Raw genomic sequence first — 5,304 nt, 5'->3', positions numbered from 1 at the left:
TAAGTTCAAGGATGCAAACTCCCAAATAGAGGATCTTAACAACACACCCATGTACATGGGAATGAAAACAAAGAAAAGGAAAAGAAAGAGGTAAAGATAGAATATACGACACACAAAAAACAATAACAATAACAAATAGTGAAGAAAACCTCAATAAAAAATGTCTCGTCCACCAATATCATATCTAGAAAACTATTATAAGAGCATGAGTGATTGAATAGTTAGAACAAGGGAATCACCAAGGATAAAAGAAACTCCATGATCTAACCCACTATCATAGTTGTGTTGAGATAATGGGTGTTGCATACATTGCATAATATTGTTATATTGTATTATTTTATCTTATTATGTAATGTTGTATCTAGGAGCACCTAAATGGACATGCAACATGTAAAGATTCTCATGGGATATACTTGACTAGTTGTATTGTAACATTGTGATAATATTTTTTGTAATTATTTAATATTAGAGAAAAAGAATTAAATTTAAAATATTAAATGTGGGGTCAATGAGTTAGGTAGCACATGGTTTATGTAATACCAATTGGTGGTTTTGTGAGACTTGCAACTATATAAGCAACCACAAGGGTAGTTGTTGTGAGAGAAGACATAAGGCAAAAAGAGAAGGAGTCGAATAGGACAAGGCTTGACAGGTTAGCCAAGTGAACATTTGTGAAGGTTGGAAGCATGGCATGAGATATGTGGATTCATGCTTGTTCACATGGATTGCTTGGTTGTAGCTATTGCTTTGAAGGCTTCCATGGTTGTATTGCAATGGTGTCTTTGTTGAATAATACATGGTGATGGATGCTTTTGGAAGCTGAGTGTTTTTTCCTGAATGAAGGTTTCCCAAGGTATATCTTGTGTCACAATTGTGTGGGTATGTTGTCTATTCTCTTGCATGTGGATTTCAATTGCATATATATTTCAGATCTATTATGGGTTATGTGGAAAAGGTTATATTCTTTCTTGCAAGTTTCCTTCCAAGTGGTATCAGAGCTATGGTTTTATTATTGTAACCCTAGATTGAATCCATGAGAATGCATGAGAGGATAAAATAAAGGGCAAGATATATGAGTTGTTTATTGTAGATCTGAGGATTTTGGGTTTGCTATTATGATGGGATGTTGGTAGATTTTGGGCATGTGAAATTGTTGGACAAAAAGTTTTTTTTAGATGTTTTATTTAAATGATGGTTTTAGGGGGAGCTTGCATAAATGACCTCCTAGGTAAAAACATACCTCACCATGATTCGATGATTTTGGATCTGGGTCGATGTATCTATAAATTTTGATATATAATATGCCCTAGATTGGCCATGTTCAGAGGAAATTAAAGAATTTTTTAGGTTTAGCGTGTGATGGCCGTCAAATTTAATTTCGTCAAAATTTTCATCACAAAAAATAAATCACATAGAAAATGGTAAAAAGATTATCTTAATAAAATGGTGATAACTTTCTTTCTAGATATTGGATTTTAGACTTCTTATAGGCATTGGAAAGTTAATTTAGAGCACTGCAATTTAGTCAAGTTTGGTTGTCTGATTTTGACATTTTACTAGGTTTTAAGAGCCCAAAACTTAGATGTTATTTAATTTGAGTATATATTAGGGCATAACTTGGGCATATAGAGTCAGATTTTGGACTTCGAGTAGTCAATAGAAAGATCTTGGAGAGCTCTACACATTGGTTCAAATTTGGCGAAGGTTTGACATAATTTATTTGGTGATATATTAATCTGAATAGTTTATGGTATATCTTAACTATGGTAGCATTGTGAGTTTATAGCATTGTATATTATGAAGATTTAAGATTTGATGTCATTGTATACTCAGTTCATATTTTATATTGGTCTCATGATGATATGCTTATTAGTGTTTGGTTTGGATATGCATGATGACTTGTTGGGTCTACAAGTTGTGTAGTGTTGTAAGTAGTCTATACTTATAGGTTGCATTTATAGCTTGGTTATGGGTTGTCTTTTTCCATTGATCTTTCATTATTGATGCATATTTAGATTAGTGGCTTGGATTTGGGTTGTCTATGTCTTAAGTCACATAATTTTTTGATTTGTCTTCATATAGAAGGGATGAGATGTTGTTACCAGGTACAGTCATGGTGGAGAATTGTGGTTGATTATTTTATGCTGACAGGTTAGACACATTGGGAGTTAGTTGCTCAATTAATAGATGTGATCATGGTGCCATGGATTTTGGCATGACATGATTGGATATACAAGGTACATTCTTGATGTTCATTGGTTTGGATTCTTGATTTGGTTATGGTGGTATATCTTCTTGGTTGAGGATTATGGTTATTTGGTTTCCTTTGAGGAGCTCATGATGTGTACTTTGAGTTCTTTGATGGTTTGATACCTTGGTTGATCCTCATGGTTAGAGGATGGTTTCTCATCATGATGCCATGGATAGCTTGGATACATGGTTTGGTGAGAGCTTGTGATAGTGATGAGGTGGTAGTGCAAGATTAGTTCCTGGTTTGGTTTCTATTTTCTTGGTTTGGAGATCTTGGTTTCACTTGGTACTGATACTTTTGGTTGTGTGAGTGAAGACTTGGAGGATATTCATGTAAGAGATGGATTTTATGATGCCATAGGTGACTTGGTACCATAGTTGAGTGGAATTTGTTGGCATTGATATATTTATTGAGCATTTGTAAATGTTGGAGGTTTGTCTTAGATCTTGTTGATGCAAAAGAATCTTTGACATTTGCATGGTGCATTTGGTTATCTTCATGGTGTGTGAAGATGGTTAGATCTTGAGGACTCATGTGGTTCTTGGTTATCTTCATGGTGAGTGGAGATGTTTCTTCATGGTATGTGGAGATGGTTTTCTTCATGGTGTGTGGAGATGGTTTCTTCTTGAGGACTCACAGGGTTCTTAGGAAAGGTGTAGTTTATGCTTTCATTTGAAATATTATCCTTGGTGTTAGGATGGTTTCAAATTTATGTCATGGTATAGTATTGATATGCATTTAGAGTTGTGACATGTTATAGTATGTTCATATAGAGCATGTTATCTCTTTGGTTGAGATGGTTTAGATCATGTTTTCATGTTTATGTTCTCGAGGGCATGGTTGGAACTTTGACAATAATCTTGGCTTAGTTTCCTGGTATTGAGTACATTGATCATAAGTTGGATACTTCATAATATTTATATGTTGCATGTGGATTTGGTGTGGATTGATTGGTTATAGGGGCTCATGGATACTTAGAGATGGTGGTGATGTTGATTTCTCTTGGATTAGAGAAGCATTTGTTGGGACACTTGTTTGGTTTTAGCAAGAAGTCTTAGGGGCATTCACCTGATATGGACTTGAGAGGAGATTGTTCTTAGTTGAGTCTTGGTTGGAGAATTGGATATCTTGATGACATTCTCATTCCCCAATCTTGGTCTACTCGGTGGTTCACTACTTGAGAGGTATAGCCCATTGTTTCTCATAGGTGTATTTTGTTTATGCTTGTCTTTCATAGATATGGATCATGAGCTATGGTACATGAGTTAGCTCTAGACAGTTCATTTGAGAGATGGTTTAGCATTGGTTATCTCCATTTGCATATGTTATTATATTGGTTGAGTTTGGGAGATTGCTCTATATTGGGCATATTCATTGTATTAGGAATGGTTTATGAGTTTGATCTTCTTGTGAGAAGCTTACATCCATGATTAGTTATATGGTATGGTTTGGGTGTTGTTGTCGCTTCTTGTTGGGGTTTTATAGAGAGATCATACTTGCATAGTTTACATCTAGAGGTGTGTGTAGAAGGGCATGATACGGGTTATGATTTGCATGGTTACTCTCTAGTCTTGGTTATCTTCCTAGATGTTCAATTTTGCTTACATTGGATTTCCAATTGGTTAGAGATTTTGATTACCAGTTTGTGCTCATGTATGTCATGTGAAAGATGACATGGTTGTTCCTTTATCTCTTTCTTTTGTTGGTTGTGGAGAACTTGGGAGAGTGTTGGAAATTTTTTATGAGAGATGTTCTTGCAGGTTATTCGTTTATGTATTGTGGATGTCCTTGAGACTACATGGATTCACTTTTTTGAGATGTTGTGAGTGGATTGGTTATAAATTTGCGAATGAGCCTCATCAGTCTAGTAGAGGTCACATATGCATGTCATGTAGAGCTCTGTGCACATTTGGCACTTCCAGTAGAGAGGATGATGATACTAGGATGATGATAGATGACTTCCTCAAAGCCACATTTAGCATTGATACATAAGTAAATATTAATAATTATATTTTAAATTATTTTGATTAAATCTCATATGTACATGAATGACTAATAAATTAGTATGTCTTAACGTTGTTCAAAAATTAGGGCCAAAGTGTTGCTAGCACTAGTACTGATCTCTTAGCCTCATTTTACGCCATGTTGACAACTCCATAAGTATGTATCAATTTATTCATTTAAATTAATACATCTATTTATGTAATCATATGAAAAGTTGACTCAAAACTTCTATCCATGTGCATTAGTTATGTGGTAGACCATCAACTTTTACATTGGACTTTGAGAGTGGGCATGATACCACTCGTGTAGAGGTATATTTGTTTGCATGTTAATTTGATTCAATTGAATATGTTTATTTAAGAGATTAATGAATAACTAACTAATTTGGCTTATTACATGATCATATGCAGAGTCAAAGTGGTCATGGTTATGTTGACTTGGGGTAAATGGCTTTTGGGTGACTTCATTTTCCCCAAAGGTATATACATGTACTAATGCATTTTAACTTGTTTGTCTTTATAACATTAGTTTTCACATGAATGTCATGTAGAGACCTCTAGTACACATCCAAGGAGTCCTAATTGAACTCATTCATTTCACAATTTCTTAGCACACCCACTAGGAACTAGGTGCATTTGAAAGGTCTCAACAAAGAACCTTGATTTTTAGGTGACTAAGAGAATATAGGAAACTTATTTTTCAACAAATTCACCTATGTCATCCATCTACCAAGACCCATATGAAACATCCTAATTTCAATGTTCTTTCTTAACCCTAGGCACAACCCTTACTCCCTTGATTGATCCAATACTTGATCCCTACTTAGATGGATGAATATGATCCTTCTAAGTGTTCCAACACATTTCAACTAACATGAATATAGGTTCCCAAACCATATTTGGTATTTTTTTAACTCCCAAGACCCAATCACTCTTTCTAGGCTCATTCCTAGTGGCCCTCCAAATTAGGTAATCAACAATTTTCACAATTTATCCAAACAAAATCAACACTGAATAGGGTTTCAGATACCCTTTTCAAAGTTATAAAAG

Source organism: Cupressus sempervirens, chromosome 8, assembly GCF_028749045.1.
Source record: "Cupressus sempervirens isolate cs-2001-9-10 chromosome 8, ASM2874904v1, whole genome shotgun sequence".
Lineage (NCBI taxonomy): Eukaryota > Viridiplantae > Streptophyta > Pinopsida > Cupressales > Cupressaceae > Cupressus > Cupressus sempervirens.
Note: the sequence above shows the minus strand (reverse complement) of the source record.